This window comes from Dermacentor albipictus, chromosome 5 (assembly GCF_038994185.2).
Source record: "Dermacentor albipictus isolate Rhodes 1998 colony chromosome 5, USDA_Dalb.pri_finalv2, whole genome shotgun sequence".
In the NCBI taxonomy this organism is placed as follows: Eukaryota; Metazoa; Arthropoda; class Arachnida; order Ixodida; family Ixodidae; genus Dermacentor; species Dermacentor albipictus.
In genome coordinates, this window is record NC_091825.1 from 56,300,378 (window position 1) to 56,323,525 (window position 23,148).

General features: G+C 45.7%; 1 long non-coding RNA gene across 1 annotated transcript; it reads left to right on the plus strand.

Annotated features, from left to right (window-relative positions):
- Positions 1 to 215: 215 nt before the first annotated feature.
- LOC135913260 (uncharacterized) lies at positions 216 to 21,705 on the plus strand. The gene is made up of 3 exons (XR_010567929.1): positions 216 to 274; positions 20,826 to 20,883; positions 21,422 to 21,705. It is a non-coding gene; the product is annotated as an uncharacterized lncRNA (long non-coding RNA).
- The last annotated feature ends 1,443 nt before the right edge of the window (positions 21,706 to 23,148 follow it).

The window sequence follows — 23,148 nt, forward strand, 5'->3', positions numbered from 1 at the left end:
TATGACCAATGTTGCATGCACGTTCAGGTCAAAAAAGGGTCATGATGTGATCTCTTTGTTAGTATTTGTCGACAGGGCAAAAGGAAAAAGTGGATTCCTGAGAGATGGGAGTTTAGTTCCACGTAGGAGCACAGCAAAGATTTCTCAAAGTGAAATCAACCAGCAGGATTCCACGTTGGTGTTTATACATATTGTGACACGCTGACGAAGAAGATGTTTTCATCTTGGTGACAAGAAGACAACGCTTTGGACTTCACGCACTGTCTACCATCTTGTAAGCTGCTACAATTATTCCAAATATCCTGTAAATATACGTCTGAGTGTTTTTAACCCCGTAACAATATCATTCTAGATGTCCACATCTATCTTGATTACAGATCATACTGCATTCATGCGCATTAAAACGACTTTCCTCGCAGGGAATTTACCTCACACTATAGCTTCATCTACGCGTCGCCTTCAATTTGGTTGACGCATAATGGAAAACAAATTTCCAATAGCCTTCGCCATGATTTACCTGACCGTAAACATCGCGGTAACATTTTCTGCTCAATTATTAATAACGTGCTCCGTTAATCTGCAGGGAACGCTGGTTACGGATATAGGTCTGTAATGAAGTGGGAAGAAAAGACTGCCAGACTTATGTACGGGAATCACCATCCCTAGCTTCCAATCACTCGGAAGAATGGTGGTTTGAAGTGACTGAGCAAAGATTTCGCTCAGAATTATAGGTGAATAAGTAATAGTTCCCTTAAGAAACTTGGAGTTGATACCATCCACTCCAGTGCACGCAGAACATTTGAGGTCTGTATCAACCTTAGAACGCCATAAAGGTCAATGGTAATAGGAACCAATGGAAAATAACGCACATCAGAAAAAACAGCGCTTGCGCACAGCACAGAATCCGAACATACAGAGAAGAACGCGTCATTCAGCACTTCACAACAGACACTGCGATCGACGGGTTCGTTGTTAAGATCGCACGGTTCAACGGCACTAGATTTTTTACCGTTGACCACACTCCAAAATTTCTGTGCGTTGACTTTTAAGAAAGAAGGCAACGCGTGCACGTAAAATGTTGTTTTCGATTCGGCTACAGCATTCGAGTTGCTTGAACTAGGTGCTTGAAAAAGGCCAGATGATTCCGGCTAAAATTAAATTTTGACCACGGGTTGCGTAGCTGGTTCCTAAAAAATTGTTGACTCATTCAGGGACATTCCATTTTCGGAAATTATGAAAGGGCACAATAGATTAGCCATGCAGGCATATATCTTGAGCGTATATTAATTGGTCTTCAATAATAGGTTGCATTCATTTTTCCTTCAAGCCGTGTCCTTACCGATCAGAGGTGCGACTAAAAGTCACAATCCAGAAAGCTTCGCCATAAGACCTGACTGCTGAACAGAGAGAAATGACTGTGTGGTATTCGGGAATTACATAATTGTTGAACTCACTCCGTGTAAAAAGCACATCAGGTAAAATTTTATATAGGTACAAGAATTAGCTGTTGTCGCCTTTTAAACCGAAGATTCAATGGTGGTAATTTTAATGAACCATGGCTTGCCCTGATAAATGTCATTCCAGAATAGCGCTTTTATGGCGCACGCACTGTTTAGAAAGTACGCCTATTGGGATGCGTGCAGACCAGACGAGGGGGTATGCTGATGATGCCGTCAGTACATGTTCCTATCATTTGTTCTCACCACGAGGTAGTTTAAAAGGGCAAAATAACAACGAAATGGCGACACAAAGTTTCTGCTGAGAATGCAAGGTGGCAGACAAGGTGCGGTGACGGAGGTGTTACGTAATACAAGGCCGACTTGGTGCTTTTGTACATCTCCACATATCGACAAGAGCAAGCAAGAGGTTCCTTTTAGTGAAGTGCAATTCAATGGCACCTTTCATGATTTAGCGGCAGTAGTACCGGCCCGCATGGCCATATATATAAGGAAAGAGCTATAACGTAATGAATTTGTTGATTTGCTTCGCAGCTTCATGTTTTTTCGCAACTACCATTTAATGAAACTGTCGTTCTTATTTTATATTCTTTTACTTGTTGGGGAATGTTTCCAAAACGAAGATACATACTTGCAATCCCATAAGATTTCATTTTGGCTTTTGATTTCCTCGTCAGTTATTGCACATCTGAATAAATTTATGTGGTCCACTTATTCACGCGCTTATATTTAGAAACACATGCCGTAATAATAGGTATTTCTCCAGCAGCACCTGCTGCCAACGAATTTAGTGCATTTGTAAAGAACGAATTATTGTTACCGGTGAAAACGGGTATGTAGAGTCGAGAATTATCCTAAGTTGCTTGACTCTGACTTAAAGCGGCCTTCTGGAGTGGCTACAGGTTTTAAAATTTGGTCTAGAATTTACAAATATTAGTGTACGCGGGTATATTTAGGAGTAGGATAAACTGATTTAGGCAGCCAACGCTGATCAGGGTAGCGGGACGCCCTTTTCTGGCTGTATTTGTTGCGGAACAGCTTTAACTTTTGATGTTTTGTACAGGTTACTAAATATAGAGACAGCGCATGAACAGGAACGCATAGAGCGTACGGAAAGCTGACTGCTAACAGAATATTTTAGCCCTGAAGAACAAAGGAAATATTAGGGTGGGCGTGCACATTTAATTAGTGAAGCCATAATTGGAATATGCATCATTTATACGGCGCCTTCATCAAGCTATTCATATTGATTTCCAGCATTCTGTCCTGAGCGGACGAGTGAGATTTATTCAATCTTCTTACTCGCGACATCAAAGCGTATCCTAGCATAAAATTACTGCATCGTTTTCGTATATTCGCACGAAAAAACTTTCAGTGGCTAACGCTCTTACGCAGAGCATATGGCCATTTTCCCCCAACAATATTCTGCCAGATGGACCTTTCACATCGTGTGTTGACCACGCACACAAGATAGCGCCCTTTTGCTCCCATACACTGAAGTATGAGAACGGCCCTGCATTGTCGAGAGAGTAACGGAATGCCCTGCCTACAATCATTACGGAGCTCCTTGATTTCCTTGAAGCAGCTTTTCCATTCCGCTGTACACTCATTGTAAATGTGCATGCCTTGGGAATTTGTAGCCGAATCTGTACGAAAGTTTTCTTTGTGCATCTGTATCAAGCTGTGCATTTTCTTTACCACTTAATAATATCCCTTTTGTGCTTGTGCTTCGTATTTGGGTTAACAGTTGTCCATCTTTTTCTTTTTTTCTTCCTTACACAGTCTTCTCAATATATTTGTAGTGCTTCGTAATGGTTTTGTTCATGTTTCGCCTTCCTCCTTAAGCAATGTCCTTTATTGTCCTTACGGTTTTTAATAAATGAATACCTTACATCAAGCTTTCATTCCTGTATTATCATCTATATTTTACTCCTTCGTGCGCCTTTAGCAATTGACATGTGCTGGAAAATTGGTTCACAGCCAAAATTTTTTTGTTCCTTCTATATGCACTTTCCTGGTGAACGTCTACAGCAATCCGTCCCACGGACAGCAGAAATTCAAGGCACTATTCCACAAGGCGGGTTCAGTCGCGGGGAGAAACACGCTCGTAGTGTGCGGAGACTTTAACGCTCCGAGCCAAGACTGGGGCTACCCCAGAACGACGTTCAAGGGGAGAGAGCTGATGCAAGACGCCACCGACGTGGGACTGAACCTGATCACGGATCCGGCCTTACCACCAGGATCGGCACATCGGTTACGAGAGACACCACTCCGGACCTTTCCTTCGTCAAAACCGACGGAGGACCGAGAGAAGCAAAATGGAGAAACACGGGCAAAGAGCTGGGCAGCGATCACTACATCGTGGAGGTCGTCGTACCGCTCGAAGGCCAAGGCAGCACCGGCATAAGGAAGTATCGTATTACGGGCTGGGACGTCTTTCGAAAGGCGCTACCCGCGGTGCAACTGGACATTACAGACACCGAGCAGTGGGCGGCCAACGTCGTTGAGACGACGGAAGGAGCCACTAAAGAGCTGGAGACGGACGAACGCATAGAAAAGATGGACAGTCGGCTGGCCCACCTGATAGAAGCCAAGCAGTCCATAAAGGCGAGGTGGCAGAAGCGACGAGCCAACCAAAATCTAAGGAAGAACATCGCCGAGCTCAACAGGCAGATCGAGGTCCACTGCAGGGTGATATGCACCCAACAGGGGAACGAGGCCTACAACGAAGCCGACGGACAGATGCACAAGGGCAAGACGTGGAACATGTTGCAGCACCTCCTCGACGAAATCAAGACCAAGGGCCACCAACACAACAACCTGGCCAGGATCCTACACAAGGCAATGTGCGAACACGGGGAGGACGAGGTCAAGCGGCGCTTGGACGCCAAGTACCTTCCGACCACCCCCATGGAAAGACACCCGGATTACCAAGGCAACGAGAACGAGACGCTAGATCGAGACATCCAGACGTGGGAAGTCAGAGTTGCCCTGCAGGATCTCCATGGCAGGTCCGCCGCGGGTCCCGATCGAGTGACCAAAAGAGCACTCAAGAACCTCAACGAAGCGGCCATCGAAACGCTCACGAACTTCTACAACAAGGGCTGGCAAGAAGGAAGGCTGCCCAAGCAACGGAAAGGAGCCAAGACGATCCTCATCTCCAAGCCTGGCAAGTCGCCCAACATAGAGAACCTCAGGCAGATCTCACTCACTTCATGGGTGGGAAAGGTCCTCGAGCGAGTCCTCACGAAAAGGTGGCAGCTTTACCTGGAAGAATCGGAGCTGTACCCAAAGTCCATCATCGGGTTTCGGAATAAGCTCGGGATGCAAGACGCCATTATCTTACTGAAGAACGAGATCATCGGCGATATGACGGGCACCAAGGATAACAGAGCCATACTCGGGCTGGACTTGCAGAGCGCCTTCGAAGTGAGGCACTCGGCTATCCTGGCAAAAGTATCCAGTCTAAACATGCGCAGGAGGACATACCAGTACATCAATGACTTCCTGACGGAACGGACCATCGAAACCTGCGCGGGAGACCTGCAGCTCGAAGAGAAGAAGCTGGGAAGCGTCGGAACTCCGCAGTACTCGGTGATCTCCCCGCTACTCTTCAACCTCGTGATGATCGGGGTGGCCAACCGGCTAGAAAGAGTAGCGGGAGTCCGGCACACCATCTACGCCGACGACGTTACGCTATGTGTACCGGGAGGAAGGGACGGACACATCGAGACAACGCTGCAAGAAGTGGTCAACGCCATCGAGGAGCAGCTGGGAGGGTCTGGACTCGTTTGCTCTCCGGCCAAGTCAAAACTGCTGGTGATTCCACCGACAGGAGCAGGCAGCAAAAGAAAAATATGGAAGTCGAGTACGAGCGTCCCAAGATCACCGTCAAGACGGCGGGAGGACAAGTAATACCGGAGGTTGAGAAGATTCGAGTGCTCAAGCTGCTCATCTAGCGAAACCGAGTCAACGGTGAAACGGTCAACAAGCTCGCGGGCTAAGCGGCCGCGGCAATGAGACTCATCAAGACGGTGTCCAACAGAAGAGCGGAGATGAAGGAGGAGAGCCTGATGAGGCTCGTTCAATCCTTCGCAGTTAGCCACATAACGTACGTGGCCGCCTTCCACAACTGGAGGCTGAGCGAACGTAACAAGATAGACGCCACCATACGCAAGCCGTATAAGGTGGCACTCGGTCTCCTCGGGAGCACGAGCACCGAAACATTCATGGCGCTGGGAGTCCACAACACGCTGCACGAAATAGCCGAAGCACAGAGAATGGCGCAACTCGAGCGTCTCTCTGAAACGAGAACCGGAAGACAGATACTGCGGGACCTTCGCCTCGAGCCGAGGGAAGGCAAGCAGCAGAAAGACTTACCTATACCGGATAGCATCAACAGAAAGCTCAGGGTATGCCCGATTCCGAGGAACGTGAACCCCGAGCACAACAAGGAGCGGAGGTTGGCGAGAGCCAGGGCTCTCGTGGACCTCCACGCCAGAGAAGAAGGCACCGTCTACGTGGACGCGGCAGAGTATCGAGGGAGCAGCGACGCATACGCGGCTGTGGCTGTCGGGGCATCGACGGGTGCAACGAAAACCACGGTGAGCGTCCGGACTCGAGAGGCCCACCGGGCGGAGGATATGGTCATCACCTTGGCCGTCTCCGACCCCGGATGCACTACAGTGTTGTATGACTCGAGAACGGCAGTGAAGAACTACGCCAAGGATAGAGTATGTAGTGAGGCCGCGCGCATACTGCGCAAGGCCGAAGGCATTGCACGCAGAAGTGCTGCGGTGATCAAGCGGTTTCCGGCCCACATGAGAAGTGACGTGTCGGAACGGGGAACGTGAACACAACGAGAAGGCCAACTCAGCCGTGCGAGGACTAACCAACCGCGCGGCTGCAAGCACTGCCGACTCAGAGTGTCGGTCGCGGTGCAGTGCCAAGGAAGAGATGACCACCTTCAATTAAATAGTGAAGTGGTACAGACTGAACAGACAGGCTACGCCGCAACATCACCCGGGGCTTACCCGGAAAGAGGCAGTGTTATACAGACAGTTAAGGACGGGGTCCCTGCTCACCCCGGTGCTAGCTAAGCACGTGTGTTCGAGCGGGTACGCGAATGACGTGTGTAGACTGTGCGCGAAGGAGAAAGCCACCGCGGCTCACATCATTTGGGACTGTAGCATGAATCCGCGAGGCGCCAGCGAGAAGACGACGATCCCGCCGCAGCTAGAGGCTGCAACGAGGAGCTATGACCAAGAGACACAACTCAAGGGCGTCCACCAGGTCTCGGCAGCTATAGAGAGGCAGCGACCGAGGGAAACCGAGGAGAAGGTGGGCAGCAACCCCAGGAAGGGGGCGGCGGCCCTCTCGGACACGCGGAAGTAGCGAGGAACCAAGACCTCGAGGAACACAACGCACAAGACTGACGTAGTGGCCGCGTCGCGGTAAAAGCTTGTCCTCCCTGTGTGGAGGGCGCCTAACCGACTCTGCAGGCATTTTCAATAAAGTTGTTCTCTCTCTCTCTTTCCTTCTGTATGTACATCTTTATGTGCTATTAGTCTACTTAGTACTCTGACACAGCTACGTGAAAGGTGAGGCATGGCGGGTAAGGCTTTACGCGCATGGCATTTAGCCCCGCGGCAGCAAAATCGGAGATGCGATGTCAGAAGCCGCAAAGCAAGCGAGCTCCAGACAAACAAAGCACCTGGAGGTGAAGAAAATCGTGCGCCGTGTTATGTACTAAAGTAGGCGCTGAGTGCGCGGCAAAGCAACACCACCAAGAGGAAAGCGTACGTTGAGCGAAGCGGGGAAGGAGAAAACAGGCGAGGCTTTGCAGAGGAAGTGGGTAGGCGGAGGAGCGCTGGGTTGACCGGCTCTGGCAGTTGCTACGGGTGCTCTCTGCGGGACGGAATTTCAGGAATCGCCCGAAGTTTGTGCGCAGGCGCGAGTAAGAACGGCTGTGAGAGACCAAATCAGGAAGGCTTTTCTCCTTGAACATGCGACTTTTTCTGGGTACTACGGAGAAGTTTCTTTCCTCATTTTGTATACGTATGTCATTAGGCGTGACGACGTTGCGGAGTGAATACGCGTGCTGCCAATACCCACGCGCGAGTTTGTTTAAGTTCCGACACTGGCTGCCGACGCGATGAAGCAGGTGAGGCATTGGGCACTGACGCCCCATTTGTTGGTGATGGCGGTGTCAAAAGGTGCGACGGACGGACGCGGATGCCAGAAGTTAATGGTTCATCGGACATAACTTCTAGCGCCTTAAGGCGCTCTGCGTTATAAAAGGCATCACTGACTTTCCTTGGCCATGCTGGAACATGTGCGGCATTCTCTGCAATCAGTGTTCCAACTGGTACGTGGAAATATGTGGTAAGTGAAGCTTTGTTGAAGCCGGTTTATTATAAGCTACACAGCTGAAAACATTCCCCACATGATCTTGCATAATACCAATTTTGTGCCTCCAATCCAAACGCCGATACTTCCACCATGTGACCTATGTGACACCGCAATATATTGTCACAGGGGTCGGCACACTTTGCCTGTCTGAGAGATCGGCGCACCCTTCAATCAATCGACATTATCGGACATGACATGCATGCGAAATGTAAACAGACATTTAACTAATGAAAAAATATTAAGAAAACACATTCTTCTTAGAAATCAATTCAGGAAAGACTGATGAGCTTTTGTGTTTTCGCTATCTGTCGTTTTGTGAAGGGACACAAGAGTGGCATTCTCCTAAAATACCTCACATATAATAAGACGCCTATATGAGAGGCGCTGGTGACATGGCCTATACAGTTGAGTGGCAGGTCCATCATTCAGATAAACGTACGATACCGATGAACGCGAAGTTTCTGATGAGGCGTATGCAAAATGGCTCAGGTTAAGCTGTGACATATTTCTATTGTATTTTCATTCTCTGGCATTGTCAAAGAGGAGGCAGAGTCCAAACTCGGGCATTGCCTGACGGGATCTTTGCCCCATTTACTTACGCACACACGAATTTGACAGTACCACTTCTAACAAACAAATTCTGCATACTTGAAATGAAATTACAAAAGCACAACTTAAAGCAGTTATTATTATTCCTTTCTTCCAACAAGTTATAATAAAGCTATGAACGAGGTTAAGAATATAATATACGAAGCAGTTCTTGAGTATTATACATTATTATATTCTATTACTATAATTATTAACGTTATGGGTAAACCGGTCAACACCTAAATATTACAGAATCTTTAGGTATTGCCTGTCGCACATAACATATTTCTAGTGTTTAAGCTGCATTATTCAGTGCAGCGGATATATCATGCAAGGCGTACCCAAGTAAATATTCAACTTAATAAGGAATTTTCCTAACTTCCTAATTATTACTTTACGGCACGTATTGCAAATTAAGAACTGTAACTGGTGAGTGTGCAAGGCGCATTTACTTTAAATGAATTTCCAGAAAGACAGCAGTTTGGAGATATGCGCCCTTAAACTAACCGTAAAAGTGCACTGTTGTGCCACTGAAATTTTTATAAAAACGCTCTTTCAAGCATTGAAAACCAAAGTAACTCGAAAGATTATGTATTTGCTCCCACTCTTTATCGAAATTATCTCTCGAAACTGCTGTCCTGCTGAAAATCCATTTAATAATAGTAAATTACAATGTCTGCTATAAAAATTATTCAGAATTAGTGAATTTTTATTAGTTAAATAAATCTGTGTTTCCATTTTTCGTGCCAGTCATGTCCACCTGTCTAACTAATTTAACTCAAGGACTAGGATTATGTCATCCAAAAAGGCGGTAAAACAATATATTATTATTATTATTATTATTATTATTATTATTATTATTATTATTATTATTATTATTATTATTATTATTAATATATTATTAGTAGTAGTAGTAGTAGTAGTAGTAGTAGTAGTAGTAGTAGTAGTAGTAGTAGTAGTAGTAGTAGTAGTAGTATATTATTGTTATTATTATTATTATTATTATTATTATTATTATTATTATTATTATTATTATTAATGCACTTAAACACTAGAAATATGTCCTCTGCAACAGAGATCTCCACGATAAGAAGCCATACAATATAGTTCAGATAGTGTTAAATTGTTACTCGGCTAAGTGCATAAAAAAACAAAAAAACAAAGGCTCCCGAGTGCGTAAGACATAGAAACAAACTCTTACTTGGCCCCTTATCATGGATAGTGATGAATTTGCAGTGAAATACGCTTTGGGGAGATATGCTATCCCCTTCATGTGAAGATTAATCAAGGAGTGGCTGACGAACCTGTTGCCGTTTTCTTTTTAATGTAGAAACAATTAAATTTTAATTATGGGGTTTTACGTGCCAAAACCACTTTCTGCATATGAGGCACGCCGTAGTGGAGGACTCAGGAAATTTCGACCACCTGGGGTTCTTTAACGTGCACCTAAATCTAAGTACACGGGTGTTTTCGCCCCCATCGCAATGCGTCCGCCGTGCGCGGGATTCGACACCGGGCCCAACACCATAGCCACTGAGCAACGCCGGCGGGTTAGAAACAATCTACTATTTTCCTAGTTTTCCCAAGCTCGGTGTCCAAAGAGGACTGACGCGCTTTGTAGGACCGGCTTACATCCGCATGGTCAGCAGTGTACGGCAAGATGGGAATACGGTGACCCTTTTAGGGAGCCGTCGTGGTCTCTGAGTCTGATTTTTAGGCAGCGGCATATCTACCGGATATTGTACGGTTCACGTTGATAAAGAAAGAGGTACACAGCATTCACCACCATCATCATCATAACCATCATCAGTCTACTTTATGTTCACTGCAGGACGAAGGCCTCTCCCTGCGATCTCCAATTACCGCAGTCTTGCGCCAACCGATTCCAACTAGCGCCCGCGAATTTCCTAATTTCATTGCCCCGTCTAGTCTTCTGCCGTCCTCGACTGTGGTTCCCTTCTCTTGGTACCCATTCTGCAACTCTAAGAGTCCAACTGTCATCTAACCTGCGCATTACATGACCTGCCGAGGTCCATTTTTTTTTCAGAATGTCAATTAGAATAACGAGTATAACTCTTTGTTCTCTGATCCAAACCACTCTCTTTATGTCCATTAACGTTATGCCTAGCATTCTTTTATCCACTGCTCTTTGCGCTGTCCTTAAATTGTGCTCAAGCTTCCTTGTCAGTCTTCAAGTCTCAGCCCCATATGTCAGCACCGGTAAAATGCACTGATTATACATCTTCCTTTTCAATGATAGTGGTGAGCTTCCAGTCAGGACCTGACAATGTCGATCGTATGCGATCCAACCCATTTTAATTCTTCTACGAATTTCCATCTCATGATCACAGTTCCCTGTTAATGGTAAAAAAAAACGTTATGCCGTGTATCGTGGTGCACTACGCTTATTCTGACATTCCCTTCTTTTGCATCTGTTTTTGAAGAGCTGGACAAATGCGGCCTAATTTGTTTTTAGCGTTAAACCAACATCAAGAATATTTTGGAAGGCTAACTTTTCTACGCGATGCGAAAGCTCGTGAATATACGGTGTTACCCCATACTTATTTCTCTTCTCTGGTAAGCACTCCTTTGGTGCGCACTGCGCCCCCCCCCCGCCCCTTGATGGCCTTGAGGCACCTAAAGATAGTATTTTTAATAACACCCTCAGGGTAGCCAGCTTCACGAAGCTTTCTGACCTTACCTTCCGTGCTTTGTTTTACTAGATGTTGGCAAGACTTCTTCACCCCCGAGCTGATGCAGAAGAAAGCGTTGCCATTTGACAAGTTTAGAATGGAACCGACGAAAGCCTAGGAGAGCTTTCCAAGACCGAGGCGTGTTTTTCCAGCACATGTGTGATCCCCCAAGCACAACCTGCAGGTCTTGAACTGGATCTTGCGATCGTTTGGGCTCTCAAAGCAAAAGTTCAAAACTTTCTGAATACATTAACAAGTTCCTTTTTCTAAGAAGTTCCTTCCTGACCTTTTAGTTGGAATTGATACAATTAGTAAAGAATAATTACGCAGTCAGTCATGCAGCTCACGACTTTGTGAGCCAAGCCACACAGCTACACCCGGCCACAACAGCTTATGGAGCATGGGATATGAGAAAACATTCAGTTCCCAGTTCCCGAGCAGCATGTGGTAGTAGCCAGTAAAACTGGATACGACAATGTTGTTAGCATATTGTAGTCGAGGCCCATAATGTAAATGCCGGGATGCGTTGCGGAGCAGCGGAGATATTCATCTGTTTCTTAGATTTCATGGCCCATAATATTTTGTGGCCAGGTGTACTTGTCAAAGGCTTGGTCCAACTTAGCCAAGAAAATGTGACTCGTAAAAGGTGCTACATGAGACCCTATACATACATCTGAACTTTGAGCCTAGACATTACCTTTCCAGAAATGAACGTAGAGCGGAGATAAAAGGACAACTCTAAAAACCTTTCATCGAAACACCTAAACGGGAAGTGAAAGCCGAATCACCGTTGTGTTCGCAAATTTATTCTTGCAAGCTCAGTATCAAGGTGCCTTGGGGCACAGAATAATGCAGTCCCTTTACGTCAATGCTAAAGGCATTTGCACCTACAGGGCTAGCTCGATACGAAAGATCTACTGCAGAAATAGAGCAAGGAACACAAAAAGGGTCCTTAACACGCAAGGTTTTCAGATGTTTCCGAAGGAACCTTGACACCGAGTAGACTCCAGTGTTGTTCTCCGATATTATTGCTCTAAATGCGTCTACTGGTTTGTGTTTTCGCGAAGAACACTTCCATGAACAGTCATTTCGTTTGCCTCACTTGACTCGGTAAATTCTCTAGCCGGTAGTTCTTGAGCAATTCTACAGAATAGGCTCTCACCTTCGTTGTTCATGGAAACGCATTTCGGAAGGTCATGTTCACTGCGTACCGCCCCTTTCTTGACGACAAAAAGCCCTTTTTCCGACACGACAGCCGTGAAGCCGGACGTGGCTAAGAAGTTAACCAGTGAACCAGCGTTCCCAGTGTGCGACATCGGTTGACCAACATTTGACACAGCATATGACGCCCTCAGCGACACATTCCTTCCATGACTACTCCAGAACACGAACCGAGACCCTCCCTGAGAGCGTCAACAGCTCTGCCGGTGGCGACATTGGCTGCAATGTGTTGAGCACGACGGCATGGCGACGACGACTGGCTTCTTGCTTCCGTGTTACAAATGAGAAAAATAATTCAACTTCATTGATTAGGGAGAGAAGAAAGTGTTCGACCTCCTCGGGCAGAAATGCAGATTATGAGGTGCGCTAGAGACGTGGCGCCCTTTCTCAGTAGTTTTTTGCTCGGCACCGCGTAACAGAAAGGACATTGCATAAAAAAAATTTCTTGAAAAAAAAAACACAATGCTCAATTTCTATTGATTATTGTATTGTAAATGATAATTGATAATTCGTAGTGAGGCGCTCTGCTCCGGCGTCTGCAGCGGTACCTGCCGTCTATTTTGGACGTGTCCTGCGGCAGAAATAATTCGCGAAAGTGTTCCTCAAAGTGTGAAATTGAAGTGATCTATTTTAAATCTATGAAAGATAGATTATGAGCATCGCATCTTATAGGTCACTATTACGACTATCTTTTTGGAATATGTTGAAGTATGGGCCCGCATCCTTATATCTACCTCCATTATAAGTTAGGCCGCATGGCAAATAGAGTGAAAAAATTACTGATGGATATAAGGAAATTACCTACTTGGAAACAGCTTCGCCAAATTTCATTCATGTGGTTAGAGACCCTCAGGTTCCTCGGTAGATTGGATTATCTCAATTGAGGACCCATTCAAATTAGCAACTGCCCAGGCACATTTATTTTATTAGGAAATAGTTGAAATTGGAAGAGCTCCCGAAGATTGTTTTCATCTGTCATGCAAGCCACAATTCATACCTCTTTCTGTTCTGGAGTTTCTCTTGGAATGCCTGGGGGAGGGTAAAGACGGGTTAGGCTCCATCAGTTATTTGGCGCCGAGTGGGCGACCCGCAATAGAGGCCGCCAAACCTCTCGCGGGCCTCCGCTCCCACCTTTCTTGGGACGAATTGCTTCAGTTATGTAATCATAACTTCGGCAGTTGGAATTTGTTCGAAATTTTATCAGAGGATTTCTATTACTGCTGTGACTGCTATGCTAATCGATTTCCGATTTTTTTGTGTAACTTCAGAGTGTATTTATATCACAGGAAACCCAACGCTGTTATACGCTCGCAGTACTGAAAATGCGATTTTTCAGCACTATTGCTTTGTGATGCTGAAAACAGGGTAACTTCCACGAATACTTGAAGTGGGTAGGGGTAGGCGGTTAGAATAAATCTATGAAATGCCTCACGACTCCAGCAATTGTCATTTTCAAAGTGATACAGCTTCATGACGCTTATCAGGGCTTATGTCGGAGAGTTAGGATTGAGTAACGCTCTCGACAAAGTTATACTGGGAATCGTTTTTTTTTTATTTATTACGCATCACTTTCATGAACACGACTGCCACAGCTTCGGGCTTTTTGAACGCATGTGAATATTTATTTAGGTTGCTTACAAATATGACGAAAGTTGCCTGCACTTGTAAAACTTATTATGGGCCGGGTTCTGTCACACGAAAGTATTATGTGGCCAGGTCCTTACAAATCGGTCAGGTCAAGTGAAATTGAAAAAACAAAACGTTTGCTAGCATTATTTAGATGTTTTAACCGATTATGTACAGGGTCCGGTATGAAAGTAATGCGCATGATTTTCTTATGACGCGACTATCCATAGCAGCGCGGTAAAACCAGTCGGGAAATGTGGTAGGTGGGCTGCCTTGCGAAAACAGCCGATCGCCAGTTTACTCCGAGCAGTGTGAGCAGGGCGTGGTCTGCACGAACCTTGTGCCGCAGGTGTTGACGGAAAATCAGAAAGAATTTCGAGTGTTGCGGTGTGCAGAATTGTTGGATTTGATTTAAAATGAGACGGAATTTCTTAACTCTGTCGTAGCATGGTTCAGGACAACATTCATTTGGGCTAGATGGTGCATATTTGAATTTGGAAAAAACAGCGCCATCTAAGACGATCACGAGAGGGAAAACGACACAGGACAAGCGCCAACTTCATCTATCTTCACTCACAGAAAAATCAGCAAATATAAGGAAAATCACAGACATGGGCACAACCACCATAATGTATCATCTGCCAGACCGTCCTAGATAGGACATTTCTCTTTTGAAGAGAGTCACGGAAGTATCACTGACACAGTTTTTTTCTCTCTTTATATTGTAGGCTTCCAAAACCTCACGTGCCTTCGTTTCCCTGCTTCTGCCAAGAAGCTTTATCTCTCGGAACCGTGGTTCACACTTCTTGCAGTATAGGCATTCTTTCCGTGGCAAATGTTCTGCCGCTCGGTTACACCCAGTGCAAGTTGCACAATGTTCCGGAATATGCGCAGCTCCTTCTTTAAGCGACCGCACATGCTCAGCTGCATTGTCATTCACGCATCTACCCATTTGGCAAACATGGGTTTCCCGAAGGCGTAGCCCCGGTGCTTACTAACATTTGCTAACCCAGAATCAAAAAGGCAGAGCGGCGAGTGACGCACAAAATCATCCCCCCGCCCCAAGAAAGCGCGCGAATGAACAAGTCTCGCATCAAAACGATGTCCACTGACTTCTTTGGCGCGCGACGAATCGTCCATTTTCAGTGTGTACCGCAGGGAGAGGCTGTCAACTCAGTCGTGTAACTTGAGGTGTTCAAGAGATTGAAACGCCGGGTCAAGTGCGTGCGGACTGACATCAAAGACACGGTCAAGCTCCACCATGACAATGCCCGCCGACCCACGTCCTTCATCGTTGCCAACTTCCTGGCCGGGTGCAACACGCCTGTGGTCCTCCATCCCCCTTACTATCGACTCGGCTCCGTGCGACTGTCTTTTTGTTTCTCCGACTGAACAGAGCGCTGAAAGGAAAGCATTGGGAGACTGTGGAAAACATACAAAAGCATGGTACCTAGTCCTTAGCGATATTCCCGTCGATGACTTTCGTGGTGTCTTCCAGACCTGGCAGATGCTTCTCCGCAAGCATACTGATGCAGGGGGAGAGTATTTTGATGAATTTTAACCAAGCTAGATAGAGAGATGGATATCAGATGGACGGAAAGACAGGCAGGTAGAGGGACAGAAAGAAGGATAGAACAGTTCGGAACAGCTGAATTACGCCTAGAATGCTAATCGCGTTAAAATATATAGATGGCATGTCGTGATGCTTTTGATGTCAGCAAGCGTTCAACTCGCATTGATGGTGTACACAAAAGGAGAATGAATAGTGGTCCTGTCACTTCATGTATGCTGCTTATTAGGCAAGTACATGCGCTTATTACGTAGTTTTTATCTAAAATGCTTGCCTATAGTTTTTATATATACTGTTTTCATGGGTCAAATATGGAACATTTTATGATCCGGGTAATGTTTCTTGTAACCAATTTATTTAGTCTTCTAGCATTCAACCAATGTGCTCAATGCTAACCCTGCATATTCTCACGGCGTTCGTAATAAGGAATTCTTACATTTCTCCTTGTTCAACTACCAAAAGACAAAGCGCTCCCGTTCCCCACGTAAGTAATGAATCGAACATCGAGAGGCCTATAATCGATAGAGATATACGTGTACACGCTGATCGGCACAGTGTGTCAAACAGACCACCTTGGCTAGTGTCATCACGGGGGCAAAAGATTTGTAAACAGTGTGCCTCATTAAACCTATAACCTACGTCCTTTATTAACTGAATGAGTCATAAGGGAACTAGAGCTAGAGCGCACAGGGGGACTGCCAAAAATGGGGTGCGGTGATGCAATCGGAAAATATGCCGGCGCAAGATGGAATCATCTGTCGCAAGACAGATGTCATTGGAGATCGCTTGGAGAGGCCTTCGTCCTGCACTTGGCATAAAAATGGGCTGGTGCTTCTACTGCTGCTGCCGCCGCTACTTCTGCTGCTTATGATGATAACCTACGCCACTTGATAGACGCTAGCGATTGCTCGCGGCCTACAACTACATATAAATGAAGCATTATTGAAATGTATTCATAGATTCAGCCTGATGAACTGATGAGATCTCTTTATACATACAAAAATTTGGAGCGGTAAGAAGGGTACAACATTACTGGTAATCACTGTAGGGCTTGTTTTCACTAATTATCACTGTATTCAATGAGCTACCTTTGTTCTCTATATGCTCCGAAGCACAAAATTGATATGCTTGTCTGTCTCACCAAGCCAATTTATGCAAACGTCACAAAAGTGTCACTCTTACTGATAAAGACACTGCAGAGTCTATAATTTCTCTTTATTATTCTCTGTCCTGCCTACTCATTTACATGCTCTTTCGGTTGGTATTCTAGGATATAAATATTCCAGGGAGTAAACGTAAGTGTACTTGGGTGCACGAGTTCCTGCCGCAGTACGCTCATCGACTAGCTTGTAGCATCCGTGCTTCAGGTGAGAAAACTTTTCAACTCCATTGACTAAGTAGAGAACAAACGGTTCGAGTTCCTTGGTCAGAAATGCGGATTACGAGGTGCGAGAGAGACGTGGCACCCTTTCTCAGTGGCTTTTCGGTCGGCACCGCGTAACAGAAAGGACAACGCATCGAAAATGATTCTCTGAAGAAAAACGTATTTTACAATTAGTATTGATAATTGCGTTCCAATGTATAATTGATAATTAGTATTGATGTGCACAGTCTGCGGCATCGTCTGCTTTGGAAGTGCCTTGGGACAACCACAATTCGGGAAAGTCTTATTGAGCAGTTGATATTGAAACGTGGTCAAGTTGAAGACTATGAAAGATAGATCATGGACAACACATCTTAAAATTCGATTTTGCAGTATCTCCAAGAAATGCGAATACATGCTTCTATTTAACTCCATTACGACGCTATGTCGCGCGACAAATAAATTTTTAAAAAATTTATTGATGCAAGAAAACTATATTGGAAACCTTCAAGAAAAGTGTGAGTACGCACCTGAGCATCTATTCAGCAACTTCCTGCGAGGCTATTTCAGGAAAATCTGCATGCCACGTATCAGTCCATGTATCGTTTAAAGGGGCCCTCACAAGGTCTGACCATTTTGAGGTGCCAAGCGCAGAGCATACATTCAGCGATAACGGTCGTGTCTCCAAAGTATTACATCGCTACAGGCAGCGGCAAGGCCTGAAATTGTTTTTCCTTCCGGCTGCCGCGCTCCAAGCCGGACGGTGACGTAGTCGTTCCCCTGCACCTACGTAGTCGTGTCCGCAGTGTGACGTCGCTCGTGGTGACACGTGACATCGAGAATTTCTCAAGAGAACATCTGCTATCTGTGCATTTCGTTGCTCGAATTGACAAATTGAAGTTTAGAGAAATAATAGAACACACAAAAGGAAGGTCTGCGTCTTTATTTTTTACTTCGCAACGAAGCAAGAGAGATGTACTTCCGCTTTGTCTGCTTGTTCCCACGGTCGTTCGGTCACCTGTGCAGGTACCGAAACTATGCCATTTTCTACCGCGCTCCAGCGCATGATCATGCTCAGCGATCCACTGTTCTGCCTCATTATTCGTGTTGCACTGAATTATACCGGTATTCATGTTTCCTTGTGCAAAGCGGGCAAAATCGTGCACTGCGCGAACGAGACAACACCTAGAGTGTGACTCCGTCAGCGAAAATGCATGGCGCCGGAAAAAGAAAGGGAGGAGAAAAAAATGAAAGCGGGACCTGTGACGTATGGGTCACGTGACCCACGAGGTCTGGTATTGAAGAACGCAGGGACAGAATTTCGCGAGTGGAGAGAGCGTCATGCTTGGCAGTGGAGCCCGCCTGCTGAAATCCTGGGCTGGCGGCACTGATATATTTCTATCTCGGCTGTTAATGAGCCGACTTCAAAAATTATTGTGGCAGAACGCTCCGTAGAGGACATGTAACAGCTTCCAGCGTATAACCAAAATTTGCTGTGGGGCCTGGTGAGGGGTCCTTTAAACAACTGCTCATGGCAACATAATGAGCCGACTTCAAAAATTATTGTGGCAGAACGCGCCGTAGAGGACATGTAACAGCTTCCAGCGTATAACCAAAATTTGCTGTGGGGCCTGCTGAGGGGTCCTTTAAACAACTGCTCATGGCAATCATTGTGCGTCAAGGAGATCATTTGGACATTCCTGTTTGCGTTTGAAGCTGATAAGCAGCAGGAGCTATGCGGAGCTGAACGGAATAAGATAACGCTCTTTGCTTGGACTAAAGTATGCTTTGTACTCATGCGCCTGCCGTCACTAGTTTCAGAGCTGCCCTATGTCATGAGGGCCTAACCGCCTTTTGCATAGACACTCGCGTGTTGTTATAACTTTATAACTGCATTTCGTTGCCTGTAGATCAAGGGGAAGACTGAACTACGTGTAGTGCACTGCAATTTTGCTACTGCACACTGGATTTTCACGCAATCTCGTGGAAATGCAAACACCTCGATGCTCCCTTCCGCCGTCTCTGACAACGCAGGGACGTAAATCGATGTAGCTTATCATATCTCAGAAGCGTATCGCAAGAATTTCACTACATCGCATCCCTACAGTTGTCTATGCCGAGGACTTGATATCCAGGATGAATATTTGGAGTAATCGCTTCCGAGTGCATTTCAAAAAATATTTACTGCAAGGTGCAACATATTCCATAGGGGTCTTAGCAGGATATAGAGCAAAGGTAGCAAACTATTTGTTACACGAAGAGTTCCGTGCCTTTATTGCGTTTGCTTCCTTTGCATCTACGCCTGAGGTGAGAAAACGATACTTTCTTCGTGATACAGTAGAACAGTAAGTGTCGCGGTCTTTTCAGTTTCACAGTTTTCTCATAAGTTTCCCTCTACCACTCTGGCTTTTATGAAACTCCCAATTTTAGCAAAGGCGTATCTTTCTTTCTCCACCATTGCAATCCAGCAGGCGACCCGTGCGCTAAGAACGTGTTTTATTTTATTTTAAAAACTTACCTGCACACATGTTCCTGGCAAGCAAATTCTTGGTTGCCAATGTCGCAGAAGGCAAGTTGGTCGTACACAAAGCACCCTGTCACAGTCTTGGCTTTGATATGCAACTCAATCCCTCGCTCACGGAAGGCCCTTCCTGCCGGTACTTTGGTGTAAACTATCGAATGATGCAACCGACTCTTGTTTAATAAAGGACAGCCCAGTTCATCCATGTCCACTAGTAAAGATGAATCTGAACCAAGCGTTAAGCGCTTTCGTATGACACCTTCACAGAAAGATAAAAGCTGGCTCCACCATATTGCATGATTTCTTAAACGAAGGCCTCCATCGTCCTATTCAGAGCGTTGTCCCACCCTTGCCCACTCACTGACAGCCTCTCTTATCCCGACAGTGAAAGCGACGAATCAGTCGTAAATAACAACCATTATGAGAGTACCCGTAACCGGTTTCAACACAAAGTAATATAGTGTCAACACACTGTATAGAAAATGCTACTCGTAGCATCTGTAAGTACAAATCTCAGAGGATTCATTCTTGAGGGTACGATCAGGAACACTTGTTAAGGATGAAATGCTTTTAGCTCCCATTGTCGGTTTGAGCCAAAGCCAGAAGCGTTATCCGGGCAAGTGGCCCCAACAAACCGAGATAAGCCGGGCAACCAGTGAAAACTTAAGAAAATGCGGTGTCTCCAACACACTACGCAGGACCGCATTACATACACTAGTTACTGGCCAAACTTGTTTAAAAAAAATATTTTTGCAGAATTTTCCTAATGCTTGCTCCCATAATCAGTAGCGCTGTAACTACTAGTTCGCTGATGATTTATTTGACATTTCCAATAGACGAAGTTCAAAGGCCAGATGTAGGTAACCAGGCATTTCACTTTCATGTTTAAGTGATGTGACAGGGTTGCCTGTGCTCTTTTGAATGCCAGTGGTCCGTGAGCTCTGTGGCGCGATTTTCCGTCGCCTCGAGAGAAGACGCCGCGCTGCATGGCGCCTCCTTCAGGAAGGTTCCTTCTTCTAGCTGCCTGACGCGTCGCCTTGAGCCGGTTTATTCTTTCTAGCTTGCCATCGTCCATTTGGACCAGTGCACAATATGGACTAGTGCGGTGGGGTGTGGAGTGGCGGGCTCTGCCATTGCGAACATGCACTTCACCCATTTTAAGATTGTGGCTAGTATCATCTGTAACCTACCTGCTTTCCCGATTGCCATTTCATGCTTACATATACTCTCTAATAACGGAGAGCAGGCAATTTCTTGCTATTTAAATTAGGCATTCTCAAACGTTTTCATGATATCACAATTTATTTACAGAGTTTTTCAAAGAAGTTGCAGATATTGCATTTCTCAATAATAACGCTCTTCGTTTTCTCTGCAGATCCTAACAGTGATGGCGAAAGTTTCCGGCCTCTTCATGCTGGTCGCTTCTGGGATTGGTAAGAAGTTCGCGTTATACAGTCGTGTTTAAACAGGGTTGCATTAATGCCTGCAGAGACATACCTATTTGGTGTGCGACGAATTGATTGAATGTTATATGTTTAAGATACAGAGTAGTACCTAATTAATTTCCAGCTTTTAGAACTTTCGTATGTTACCAATATTGCTTTTCATGCACTCTGCCTGACTGAAAGAAAATGCATAATGAGGGACTTTTACCTTTTAAATGGTACGTTTTCTGTGACCCATTAAATCCATAATGCCAAATTGAATAGTAACGACAACACACAATTTTTGAGGAGTTACACCTGTATCTAATAATGGTAGAGGCGCCAGTATCACAGCATGGATATTCGTTGTTTAAAAAAAGAAATTAGGAGGTAAATAAAATTAAATTTTCTCTACTAGCACTGTTGACTGTAATGTAACACAGATAGCTGAACTACGACCTCGACTGCGGTTAACATTGCAGAACGGGCACGACCATGTAGAAGGTAGATCCTCGTACATCCCGACATTTTCTATGCCACTTCGCAGCTGCTCAGCTCCTGGCTTACCCGGCGGGCGCCATTGGATTGCCGTTGATGATGCTGTGTATCCTACGGGGCCGTGCGGACGTTCCGACAACTGAAGACGCTTGAGGCGAGCACGTGAAGGAACCGACGAGCATACTGGGAGCAGACACGATGTCTATGTGGAGGCTTAGTAGAACGAGAACCATATAAAGTGCACATCATGATGTAAGACTTCGGCCTTCCCTATGGATGATAAAATATGGATGATAAAAAAACACTTTAGGAATAAATTTGTTTTGTACCTATGCCGACAGACTGATTTCTCTCGGCGTGAGGCTTCATCAAATGTGCGCGATATATTTTGTGGAGGCACATCTGGATTTCCCTGTCACAGAAAGTAAAGCTCTGGAAAATTTGAGCATGGGTTTTTCCTCAGTTTCACCTCAGAGATGATATGAACAAAGCGCTATAGTTAGTGGTGTTTGGTAATTGCTGCACGTTAATTCGTATGGAATACCATACAGGGTGTCCAGACTGTCATGTACCAAGATATAAAAGTATTCAAATGCCACGTAGCTGGACAGAACAGTGGTAGTATTGTTTGCCGTCGCTTGGAAATACTCAGAGTTCTTTAATTCCACCCAATTACATAATTCATTCATGCATTCACAAAACTTTATTAGAATGCAGAAGCCCGGTCTCTTCAGACCGAGGCTGGCCGCGTCCACGTCACAACCGTCAGGCCGAACTTTATGGCGTCATCGTGCGCCCTCTGGACAGCCCGTAGTTGATCTTGATATGAAGAGCTTGATATCATCTTGTGCCATAAACCCATTTCCCTTCGTGAGTCGGCGAGAGTCGCGGGACAGCCCGCCAGCATGTGTCTGCTGTTAATAATGCCATCCAACGCGTTACATTCTTTCCTAATTTCTCTTTCGGGGTGAATTTTATTTATAAAATACGGAGTGGGGTACGTCTCGGTTTGCAGTAAACCTACCATGACTGTCTCAGACCAGTCCAACTTTACTTGTGGAAGTTGGAATTGTCTACGAACAAAGCAGTAATATTTAGCGACGCCGTTGGGAGTTAGTAAATTATCTTTATGATCCCCGAAATGGCAGGGGCGTGGGTTCGGCTCTGACCGGTACGGCAAGCATGTCCTCGTGCCAGGTCGTTCGTCAACTCGTTGAGGTTGACCTGAGTCTCGTCCACTTCTCCCATATGTGCCGGAAACCATCGGATTTCAGTTTTGATAGTTTCGACCTTGTCAATAATATTAGCCACAGTCCCAGCGACATAGCCTTTGTCAAAGCTCTGAATTGCTGCTTTGGAATCGCTATAAATGAAAGACCATTTACGGTTCCTAATAGCTAGAGCAATCGCGGCTTGCTCCGCCACCGTGGAATCCTTAGTGAAGATGGTGACGGCGTCCCGTACCTCGCCTTGGCTGTCGACCACAACGGCCGAGTAGGCTTCTTTGCCTTTGACCCAGGCAGCGTTTTTCGCTTTTCTCCTGCTAACATTGTGTTCCGAGTGCATGTTTCTCGGGAGTGGAGTGGTTCTGATCACGTCTCTAATGTCCGCGCTCAATTCTACCTCGGCCTCCTTCGGTTTCATCGATGTATTGGGGTCTGTCCATATATCGCTTTCAGTATAAGCCTGCCCGCTCGCGTTTTCGTCAGTCTCTCCTGCTGCGCAACCTGTTGCGCTTCCGCCATCTCTTCTATCGTATTGTGTACGTCTAGGTTC